Raw genomic sequence first — 12772 nt, forward strand, 5'->3', positions numbered from 1 at the left:
AGCCCTGACATGATGACAGTGAATGGGGAAGAGACACAAAGCTCAGAGAGCTTCCAGTCAGGTAGTGGAGATGCAGGTAAACAGGCAATTTCATGACAGAATGGTTCATGCTTGGAAGGTGGACCAACTGTTCTACGAGGGCATGGAGGAGGGCACCTCACCCAGCAGATAGCAGGGAGTCCTGGAAGGCTTCCCAGAGAGGTCACATTTAACTGCAGCTTGAAGGTTGAGTTTCCATTAGTCAGGCAAAGTGGCCCACAAGAAAACATTCTAAGCAAGAATTGCATGTATAAAGGCAAAAGTGGGGAGTCTGGCATGCCATTGTAGTTGGAATACAGAGCCTAATCAAGAAAAAAGAAACAATGTTTAAGAAGCAAGATCAGACCCTGAAGGGCTTATCTCCATATTTTGTGTCAGTCTGGGTTGTGGTAGGTTAAGCATAACAAATGAACCCAAAAACTTAATTGGCAACTCTCTCATGCAAAGTGGGCAGGATAGCCCTTCTTCCCATAGCTAGAGTACTTAGAACATGGGTCTCAGTGGCTATTCTGGAAGAGAAAAGAGCTATAATAGGTGCATAGTCATCAACTGCCTGGACTTGGGGGGGAAAAAAGCACATATCCCTACCACTCACTTTTGTCATGGTCCCCATATTACTGCAAGGAAATGTATATGTGTGTCAGAATAATAAACTGCATTACCTCTATCCTTTACCATACTAAGGACTTTGGACTTTTTCCTGTGGGCCCCCAAAATACTCTTCAGAGTTTTAAGCATGAAAATCACATGGTTCAATTAGTGTATTAAAAGCTTGTTCTAGTTGTAAGGTTAAGAAGCAATCAGAGGGAAGCATGATGGGAAACAGAAATTTAACAATATTATAATATTGTAAGGGGGGAGATGGAAGTGACAGATCAAGTCACAGGAACAAAGAGAACTGCATAAATTTCAGATACAGAGTTGACAGAATCCCATGAGTGACTGGAGGTGATTAGAATGAATGGGGAGAAGATTAGGAGAAAGAAAAAGGAGTTCTGGGAGATGCCCACATTTCTGATCTGGATGATTGGATGGCTGACTGTACCAGCCATCAGGACAGGGAGAACAGGGCAGCACACCCTATGCAGTAAAACTCCAGGTGCTGAAGGCATGGGCAGAACAGTGGGTTAAACTCAAAGCAGAAAATCAATAGACAGTGCCAAAACGAAAATCAAATGGGAGCAATAGAAGCACATTTTTAGAGATAACAAGAGAATCCATCAAATGAGTTTCAAGTGTTTGCCTCCGGGGACAAGCAGTACAAGACTGCTTTTAATAACAAGTGTTGAACGATGTTTAAACAAAATGTGTACATTTGATTAGAATGAGTATATATATCTTTTAAGAACAAGCCACCTGGTCTGGGAAGTTGCTACCTTTCTCCAGGAGGTGACTTCAACCACCTTACCCTGAGACTGTCCAGCTACAGTCCAACGAGGTACTCACACACCTGCTGCACTTCTTCACTTACACTGTACCCCTGAGGGCTTCATGGATTTCCAAGGTCTTCTGAGTTCAGAGGTGCCATTGACCAACAGGTCAGTCCAAGAGGCAGAGGATGGTAGGGAATCAACACAAGTCCAACAGTTCCTGCCCAGCACTTCCTGCCATTCCTGACCTGGTAAATTGTCTCCCACTTCATATGATGTGGTGGGAAAGTACTGATTCTAGTCTCAGTTTTTCCTCACTGCGTGACATTAGGATGCCACTTGAGAGCTTGGACCACAATTTTTCCAGCTGGAAAACTAGATGGTTGGACTAGATTACCTCCAGGGCCACCTCTAAACCCAAGCTTCTGAAAGCAACTACAGGGGAAGACATTCGGTGCATTGATTGAGCAACTGCTCCAGAAGACAGCTTCAAAGGGTGTGGGTTCAAGGCCAAGCTATGGCCCTCCATTCCAGCTTGCCACTAGTGCAAAGCCTAACAAACGGCAGCTGACTGAGTTCCCAGATGAAGTCTTAGACCATCATCGAGGCATTTGGAAAGTGAACCAGTGCATGGAAGAACACTCTTTCTCTTCTCTTCCCGAAATAACTATATTTTTATATAAAATAAAAATAACTGTAGATGATATCCAGGAAGTCCTATAAGTCAAAAAGGAAAACCAAGAATCCTAATAGAAAAATTAGCTAACAATATGAACAGGTAGTTATGGAAAAAGAAACCCAAGAAAGCTTACAAACATATACTGTACTCACTCCACTAGAGGTCAGAGAAAAACGCATTCAAATAAGAGATGGCACTTTACATCTGTTAGATTGGTGAGGAAACTGGGCTACAGGAACTGTCCTCCACCACTGAAAGGGATCTAGCAACTGTGGCCATCCACTAGCCTGGAGAGCAAAGAGGCACTACTTCAGTCAGGTGCAGGGACACCTTCCCCACGGATCAGCACTTCCACTTGGTCCTGGATGCATGTCCGCGGAAGCGACCACACAGACCCCACAAGGGACAGCCTGGGAGCATGACCATTGCATTCAGCACTCCTTGTAGTGGTAGGAGGTTACCATGGTAACTAAGTAAAAGCAATGACATGCTGTGAAATGACTGAATCACCCAATCAGATATACAGATGCAATGTGAGTTTAAAAAAAAAAAAAGGAAGAGGAGGAAAAACATAAGTAGAAGCCTCTACAACATCAAAGCCCTGAAATGACTCCTTAGTCTCTTCCCACCTGTAGGATGTCCTCCAAGGGCCCAAATGCTTTGCCTTCACCCCATCTCTGCCCTCTAACTCACTGGCATTGCCCTCTCCCACTATCACTCTGCCCAGCCTCATCAGCCTGCCTGCTGTTGTGGAATCCCAGAGTATTGCTCCTACCACAGGGCCTTTGCACTGACTGTGCTTCTAGGATTTTAACACCTTGGGGTTCTACCTATAGATTTAGCACCCCTTACCCTGTTGGACAGCTGTAAAAACTAAACTGAATAGTATCCTAAAAGGTCATAGATAAATAAATACTGGACACCCAACCCCTACCTTCACAACCAGAACATTCACTCCTGAGGGCAGGAAATTTTGCCTGATTTGTCTATGAAAATCTCCCAAGTCCTAAAACAATGACTACCATGAAAGAGGTACTGTTTCTCAGGTGTATTTATTTGAAAGGCAAAGTAAGAGAAAGACAGATTCTCCATCCACTGGTACACTTGCCAAACACCCACAACAGCTTGGGTTGAGCCAAGAAGGAGTCCAGAGGCGTGGTGAGAATCCAGGTACCTAAGCCATCAAGGAGTCCCTTAGCAGGGAGCTGGCTGAGCAGCAGAGGTAGAACTCAAACACAAGCACTTGAACATGAAATGCAGGCACCCCAAGCAAAAGCTTAACCCATGAAACCTAACACCTGCCCTAAGAGGCACTATTTTAAGCACATTTTTTAAACACATTAGACAAAGGTGCATGAGAAAAGAGCAACTAGGAGTAAGTGAAATAAAAACGGAGGTTGGTGTAGGCTGGTGATGACAACATACCATTGACCAATGGGTATGAACAACTCAACCATCTGTATGTACAGTGGCTAAAGGGTGTAACTATGAAGCAGTGTCTTCTCATTCCCTCCCTAGGCCTTCCTGTCAGAGTGTCTTTCTCTGCCAAGAATTTGCCTAAACTTACCTTTGGTGCACACAACCCCACCCATCTCTTCACACATGCACAAACACAGGGCATACCCTATGAAGAGAGGATTGGGCCCCACACAGAATACAACCTGACAATTATAAGTAACTTCCAGCTCACAAAGCTGAAAGGACACTGCTACACCCATTGTATGGATAAGAAAAACTAAGGCTTTATGACATCACTAGTCAGCTGATTTCACCCAGCTGGTACCCAGTAGAACTGCGGTATTCCTCAGTGCAGGTCTTCCTTATACCACCTGTTGTATTTCTTCCACCACTCTACTCTCCCTCTCTCTACAGAGGGGGAAAAAATTTTGAAGTTGGGTAAATTAACAACACATTTTTCCTAAATTCAATTTTACATCCTGCTCTCAGTTCTTTTCTGTTCCTGACTCTTCTTTTCTGTCCCTTGCTAGGATTCAAACTCAGAGGCTGTGTATTTGACACAGGCTGTGTAAAAGCTGATGCTAGGAAATAAGGCCAAGCAAGGCATCTATTACTATTAAGGCTTTAAAAGGATTATCCATTCTTGGCAAGCAGCCAGATGGTGGAGAGTGAACTATCAGTACTGGCTACCGCAATTTGGCTGAGGGACACAGCAGCACCTGAGGAAATCTCACAACAGTGCTGTGTTAGACAGCTGTCAGATAAGGAAAGAATGCACACTGGTGGGCTTCTTCAGCAGCCAGTTATTTAGGCTGAGAGACTGACCCCAGAGAAAAACACACTCAGGTGCAGAACTTGGGGTTGACTTACTTGCCACTCACTCCCTGCACTCATTTCAGGGCTCCCCTACACTCACTGCCAGCCAGCAAAAGGGACTAGAACTAGCCTGTTCCTGCGATCTGATCTCCCTCAGAAATAGCCCATAGCATATAGTTCTTCTGTATCTTCACAAAACTTGTCCCAAAGGCAGGACACAGGATGGCAGGATCACTGAACCCCTATGGCCGTGTGCAACTTTGCATGGAAGAACTGCACCCCACAATTCTCCTACCCAGGAACGTCTGGGGGTTATTAGGCCACAGGGGGAAAAAAAATCCATGTAGGCTGATCAGGTCTTAACATGTCACTCCATACAACAAACAGGTAAAAACCTCACCATGATGACCAGCAGCATTAAGTGGACAGTCCCTTGTGAGCCGCATGGACCTTGAGCACATTATCATATGTCATGCTCGTCTTCTCTCAATAGAAAATGAGAATTGAACTCCAAGTTATAAAATTCGAAAATTCTTTATATAAGAAGTTCAATATAATCCTTGGCACAAAATAGGTCCTAAAAAGTAACCGCATCACCAATGAAACTGTTGGACATATCTAGACAACGGGATGCTGGACTGTCTGACATTGTCTGTACCAGCAATGTTGGGGCACACTTAAATAACAGACTGATAGAATCATGACTGCTTATGAAGGACTATACTATTGGAGAAAATCAGTCAGCGGGGTGGGAATTTGGGGCAGGGGAGGGAATCCCAGACACTATGGAATTGCACCACAAAATTCAAACGAAAAACAGTAACAGTATTGGGGAAAGAATGAGCCACCTTAGCACGCCATGTGTGAGACTCCTCCCTGCAAGTGGAACTCCCATCTTCATTCCCTTTTCAAAATAATTTTATCCATTTGCTTATTTCTTTGAAAAGCAGAGAGAAACAGAAAGGAGAGCAAGCAAAGATCTTCCATCTGCTGGGTTACTCTCCAAATGTCTGGAACAGCCAGGGTTGAACCAGGCCAGTCAGAAGCTCAAAACTCAATCCAGGTTTCCCATGCAGTGGCAGGGACCCAGCTACCTGAGAGCCATTACCTGCTACCTCCTCTTGGTGCACAGTAGCAACAAGCTGGAATCACAAACCACAGAGCCAGGACTCAAAGAGCCTGGCAAAGTGCTATGGGATAAGTAGCCTTTCAACCACTACTGCAGGCTTTTGTTCTTGCTTCATTCCCACCACCTGCAACTTCAAGCACACCATTTCATTCTAAATAAAGAAATGTGGACAAGACCTCTAATTTCTCTTTCTCTTCCAAATATTTTTAACATTTTAAATATTTTTATTTGAAAAGCAAACTTACAGAAAGAAGGAAAGATAGAAATCTTCCAGCCACTGGTTCACTCACTCCACAAATAACCACAGTGACTGGAGATGGGCAAATCTGAAGCCAGGAGCCAGGAACCTCCACCAGCTACCCAGTACGGGTGAAGGGGTTCAAGGATGTGAGCCATCCTCCTCTGCTCTCCCAGGTCATAAATTGGGAGCTGGATTGAAAGTGGAGCATCCAGGACATGATCTGGTGCCCATATGGGCAGAGGCTTAGCCTATTCTGCCACAGTGAGTGCCCTAAATATTCATAAAGTTTTATGTATTTATTTGAAAGACAGAGTGACAAAGAGAAGAACAGAGATCTCCCATCCACTGATTCACTCTCCAAAAGGCTGCAGTGACCAAGACTGAACCCGATTGGTGCCGGGAGCCAGGAGCTTCATTTGGATCTCCCACATGGATGGCAGAGGCCCAAGATACCCAGGCCATCTTCTCAGACTGCATTCCCAGCCATACTTCAGTACAGAAGAATCCTTTCCCTAAATCCTTTTTTTTTCTTTAGATTTATTTTATTTTTATTACAAAGTCAGATATACAGAGAGGAGGAGAGACAGAGAGGAAGATCTTCCGTTCAATGATTCACTCCCCAGGTGTGCCTAACGGCCGGTACTATGCCGATCTGAAGCCGGGAACCAGAAACCTCTTCCAGGTCTCCCACACGGGTGCAGAGTCCCAAAGCTTTGGGCCGTCCTTGGCTGCTTTCCCAGGCCACAAGCAGGGAACTGGATGGGAAGTGGGGCTGCCGGGATTAGAACCAGCGCCCATATGGGATCCTGGTGCGTTCAAGATGAGGACTTTAGCTGCTAGGCCACGCTACCGGGCCCTGCATATACTTTTTAAACCCATAAAACAGAAAACAATTCTCTCAGCTTAGAAATGCTGTAGAGGGCCTCTTTAATAAGGAAACAGCTGATGTTGAATTTGTTGAATTTCAGAGGTGGAGGTCAGAGTGAGACTATTCCAAAGAGACAGAAGCATATGCAGTCCCCAGGGTAGTAGGGAGCATGACACATTCAAGGACTTCAAAGGAGAGAACATTGTAGCTACAGTGTAGTCAATAAGAAGCTGGTATAAAAATAAACCAGGAGAGACAAAAAAAGGCCAGATGATGCAGGACCCTGTAGAACAGAGAGGATTTGAGTCTTCATCCTAAGAGTTATGGAACTGCATTAAAGAATTTTAAATCAAAGGGAGATATGACCAAGTTTGATTTTATTTTCCCTAATCACTGGCTGCCACTGTAATACAGAACACAAATTAGGGAAAGAAAGAGAAAACAAAGGAAGACAGGTAGGTGATATTACAAGAGGCCAGATGAGAGAAGACTGTGGTTAGACAGTGACAAGTGGGAATGGGAAGGTGTGGCTAATCTGAGTCCTTAGGGAGGTCAAGGGAAGAGAACCTGCAGGTGGACTAGATAGAATAGTGAAGGAGAAGGAGTTACTAAAGATAAGCATTGCATGTTCCAAGTGCACAACTGTGTGGATGGCCTGGTCCTAGAGGAGAAAATAGGGTGACCAGAACTGGCTTTTGTAGTTTGGAGATGAACATAGACATCATAACATAGAAGTCAGAGAACCAGCTGTGTGCTCTGAGCTCCTGAGGCATCTGAGCTGAGACTGTTGACATTAGCATTCATCGGAGGGTAGCCAACTGAAGTGGTGGTCATGTATGAGATCCCCGTTGAAACAGACATGGAAGGGCAAGAAAAAGGAAACCTCAGGAACACCACCGTCAGAGCGAAGAAAGAAAGATGATCACACATGGCTTTGAGTGCGAGGTGGGGAGAAAAACACAAGAAATCTTTCTCATAATTATCTTCCATCAGTACTCTTTAAATAAAAAACACTGAAAAAATTAAACAAGAGTACGCCAGAGTAAGCCAGAACCAAAAACGAAAGAGAAAAGCAGAAACACTCAGATTATCCATGTAGACAGAGAATAATCCTGGGATCTTGGATAACTGAGAATTACCCCTGTGAGGGTCCATTCATATGAGGGCTCTTCAAAACTTTCATGACAAGAGCTCCCCTGTTCGCTCAACTGGATAATCCTCCATCTCCAAGCACCAGCATCCCATATGGGTGCCAGTTTGTGTCCTAACTACTCTACTTCACATTCAGCTTCTTGCTTGTGGCCTGGGAGAGCAGTGGAGGGTGGCCTGAGGCCTTGGGACGCTGCACGCACTTGGGAGACCCAGAACAAACTCCTGGCTCCTGGCTTTGGATGGCTCAGCTCTGGCTGTTGCAGCCATTTGGGGAGTGGACCAGTAGCTGGAAAATCTTTCTGTTTATCCTTCTCTCTGTGAATCTGCATTGATAATAAAACTAAACATTTTTTAAGTTAGTGACAAGTACATAGTATTAAAAAAAACTTTGTGCAAGGATTTCAAGATATTTTTGCATCAAAATAAACATCTTTTAATTCCAAGCTAGTTTTACAGTAGCCTTGCATTAAGATTCCTGCTTGCTGAGGTAGATTATATTTGCAAACCTCTACCAACCTCCTTTCTAATCCATGTGTACTTCTCCATAATTGACTTAGACTTTGGCCAGATGACAACACATGTGAGTAGATGTGTTATAATCCACTCGTGTGGATTTCCTCAGTTGTCTTGAGTTTCTTCAACATGAGAACAGCATACACTTTCAACTAGGGACCTAGAATAAAAAGACAAGCCCTCACAGGACATAAACAAGAAGTAAACGCACATGTTTTTAACCGTTGAGGATTGGGGGGATGCTTGTTGAGAATACAGAGCAAAATCTGACTGATACACTTGTTCAGAGTGAGATTTTATTTAAGGCTCACTCTAGCCATTTCAGACTCCAGGAAAAAGGCAAAAGGATACTAATTGTCTGGATCATCTTATCTACCATGCAGTAACAAGCAATTTACAGACATTATGTCATTATAATCCTCATGATGATCCATTTCACCATGCCACATGAGCAAACTGGAGCTCAGATATGCTCAGCAGACTTCCAAGGATCAGAAAAACACTCATTCTAAAGCTGTGCCCTCTGCACACTGCTTTACTAAAGGCTCAAAATCAAACCCAAGTCCATTACATGGGAAATAAGAGAAAAAGTGGCTACCCAACAAGGCAGCCCAGCTCTAGACTGTAACCCACCCACAGTCCTGCTGCTGTTCAATGGTCCAATTAGCCAAAGGACACAGACAGTACTGGACCTGAAATCTCACCTTGCCACAAGCCCTGCCTTGCCCTCACAAATGCTATCAGTACCGGGAAGTTGAAAATCACCAAATGAAACTTAGAGCACCAGTCAGATCACACAGAAAATCAGAAACCAATGCTGCATTTTATCTGAAGCCCTAGAGCCAGACTAGCTTGCCAAGATCACTCCCTTGTGAATGTAGCTTGGTTTTCTTTAAAAAGAAAGGGAGGGAAGGAAGGAAGGAAGGAAGGAAGGAAGGAAGGAAGGAAGGAAGGAAGGAAGGAAGGAAGGGAAGAGAGAGAGAGAGAGAGAGAGAGAGAGAGAGAGAGAGAAGAAAGAAAGAAAGAAAGAAAGAAAGAAAGAAAGAAAGAAAGAAAGAAAGAAAGAAAGAAAAAGGAAGATAGAAAGGGAAAGAAAGAAAAGAAAGGGAAGGAGAAAAAAGAACAAGATGATTTATTTATTTGAAAGTCAGTTACAGAGAGAAAGAGATCTTCCATCCACTGGTTCATTCCCCAAAATGGCTACAACAAAACCAGAAGCCAGGGGCTTCATCTGGGTCTGCCACATAGGTACAGGGGCCCAAGTACTTGATCATCTTCTGTTGCTTTCCCAGGCACATTAGCAGGGAGTTGGATCCAAGTGAAGCAGCCAGGACACAAACCAATACCTATATGGGATGCCAGCCTTACAGATGGTGGCTTACCTGGCTAGGCCATGGCACCAGCCCCGACTGTCTTCCAGTATCTTGGGACGAAATTAGACCTTTAACATGTTTAAGTAATAAGTTAAGCAAGAAGTATTTGCTGCCTATCTATGTTATGTGCTCCACTAGGAACATACCACTGCCTTGCAGATCCCCCAGTGAGATGTTGCAGGGTCAGCAGGGGTGCTAAGGGACAGTGGAGAAGCACGGGCTCGGAAGCTTGTCCAGTTTGACTTTTAAATCTGGCCTTTTCTCCAACTGGCTCAGTGGCCTTAGGAACAGGACTTTCTCTGAATGCAGTCTTCCTGATGTAAAATGTAGATGGTGATAGCTAACTCAATAAGCTGTGTGGAGATGAGATGAGATGGGCATCTCCATCACAGGTCGTTAGCGTCTGCCTTGAGCTGGAGGAGACTCAGTGGCCAAGAGGAGGCCCTGAGAGCAGACTCCCACCCACCCTCAGCCCTCCTCTCCTCTTTGGCAACTCCCACAAAGCCATATAACTGTCATCACATGCAACAAATAGCAAATTCCAGCTACATGCCGACATTTTTCCAAGTCCTTGCCATATATTACCTCACATCCTCACAACTTTGAAGGCAAATAAATTACATTGCTCAAATTCTAGACATCGGCAAGCTGAGAGGTTGCGGGACTTTGCTAACCATCACAACAGGGCTTCCTGACCCACCACACCCCAAGGCTGTCCCTCTTCTGCTTGGTCTGCTGCCTCCCACCCTTAGCAGCAAGCTGCCCGTGGCTCTCCATTGCCTTTATTAAAACCTCAGAGAGAAAAAAAAGGCCTCCCTGGCTGAGCCACGCAAACTCTCAACCAGGTGGTTTGTTTCCCACAAACCGTAAATCACTGATGGGAGGAATTTTTAAAAGATGTAAATTAAGGGAGATCTCTCTGTATCTTTGCATTGGAAACCTCGGTATTGTGGGGGGGTCACTGTTCCCCCAAACTGATCTATAAGTTCAACAACTCTTGACACACAAGAACAACTCAGCAGGCATTTATGCCAAAAATGAGAAGCTGATTCTAATATTTCCATGGAATTTCAAAGGATCCAGAACAGTCCAATCATTTGAACAAAAAAAAAGATAGGACTTACATTGCTAATTGCAAAATATCAATAAACTATAGGAATCCAGACAATGTCGTACTGACTATAGATTTAAGTGAATGAAATGAAACTGAAAGTTCAGAAATAATTCTTTATGTTCCTGATCAGTTGATTTTCAACAGACTCCAAGCAACTCAAAGGGAAAGCATATTCTTTTCAAAGGATGATCCTAAGACAACTGAATAGCCACAGGCAAAAAGATTACTCTAGATCCCTGCTTATATTATGCAGAAAAGCTAACGCAAATGAATTTAATGTTTATACCTAAAACCTTGAAAATTTTAGGAGAAAATCATGAATTTTAGATAGGCAAAGATATCTTAAATACAATGACAAATGCATGATTTATAAGCGACACAGTTGATAAAGTAACCTTCATCAAAATTAAGCATTCACAGACATCAAAAGACACCATAAAGAAAATGGAAAGATAATCCACAATACTTTCAAATACTTTCTAGGGCCCGGCACAGTGGCCTAGTGGCTAAAGTCCTCGCCTTAAACGTGGTGGGATGCCATATGGAGTTGGTTATAATCCAGGCAGCCCCGCTTCCCATCCAGCTTCCTGCTTGTGGCCTGGGAAAGCGATCAAACATGGACCAAAGTTTTGGGACTCTGTACCCGCGTGGGAGACCTGGAGGAAGTTCCTGGTGTCTGGCTTTGGATAGGCACAGCACCGGCCCTTGCAATCACTTGGGGAGTGAATCACCAGACGGAAGATCTTCCTCTCTCTCTTCCTCTCTGTATATCTGACTTTACAATAAAAATAAATAAATCTTTTTTAAAAATCACTTATCTAATAAGGGACATACTATCCAGAATATACAAAGAACTCCTACAATAAAACACATAACCTTGAAAATGGGCAAAAAAAAAGATTGGAAATTGTTAGCCAAAGAAAATATATGAATGATACATAAGTACATGAAAATATCACCAGGGAAACACAAAAGAAGACCACAGGGTGATACAACGTCATACCCACTACAGTGAAACAGAGAAACACTGTCAAGTGCTGGTGATAAAGTAGATAAATTGCAACTTCATATATTAGTACTGAAGCACAAAATAGTATAGTCAGTTTGGAAGACAATTTGGTCAATTTCTTAAGAAGTAAAACATAAATGTATTATACAACCCAGCAAGCCCATTCCTTTCTATTTACCCAAAAACAAATGATAACCTTGGGCAAACACAAATTTGTACATGAATATTCACAACAGCCAAATTCATAAAATCCAGAAAGTGAAAAAAATCTGAATTTCTATAAACTGATGAAATGGATAGATGAATGTGACACATCCATGCGCACTATTCATTACACACTCAAGAAGGCACTGACGCATGCTACATCATGCGTGAACTTCGGAAATATGTTAAGTAAAAGAAGCCAGACAGGAAATATTATGCAATATATGACTTCAGTTATATGGGATCCAGAGTGAGATTCCTGGTTGCCTGGATATGGACCTGAGAGAAGAAATTGACTGCAAACAGGGACAAGAGCTCATTTTAGAGCCACAGAAATATTCTAAAGTTAGTTGTAGGAATGGTCACAGAGTTCTATGAGTCTATTAAAATGCACTGTATAGATGCAGTTTATGGAATGTAAAGTACACCTTCATAAATCTGCTTTTAAAACGATATGAATTTATTTCTCTACAAAATATCCCAGAGTGAAGGAGCACACCTGAGCGAGACTGCTCTCCAACCTTCCTCCTCTCCATCCCCCTGGAAGGACCCTGGGGTCCCTTTGTAGGACCATCTCCCTGAGCAGGGAGCAGCAGGATTGCTCTGCTCAGTGACTCTTAGCGGCCCCAATTCAGGCCCCTGGCAGAAGAGCTCACCTTGCGGAAATACTGTAAGAGTTATAAATACTTTAAGTCCCTGGGGAGCTCTGTCAGGTCTCTGCAATAGCCCCAGTGACCTAGGACAAGGAAACTTCTGCTCCTAAGCCTACGGAGTGGCAATGAGCTGCCTGTCTCAAGTCACTTCACA

This window comes from Ochotona princeps, chromosome 2 (assembly GCF_030435755.1).
Source record: "Ochotona princeps isolate mOchPri1 chromosome 2, mOchPri1.hap1, whole genome shotgun sequence".
Taxonomy (NCBI): Eukaryota; Metazoa; Chordata; class Mammalia; order Lagomorpha; family Ochotonidae; genus Ochotona; species Ochotona princeps.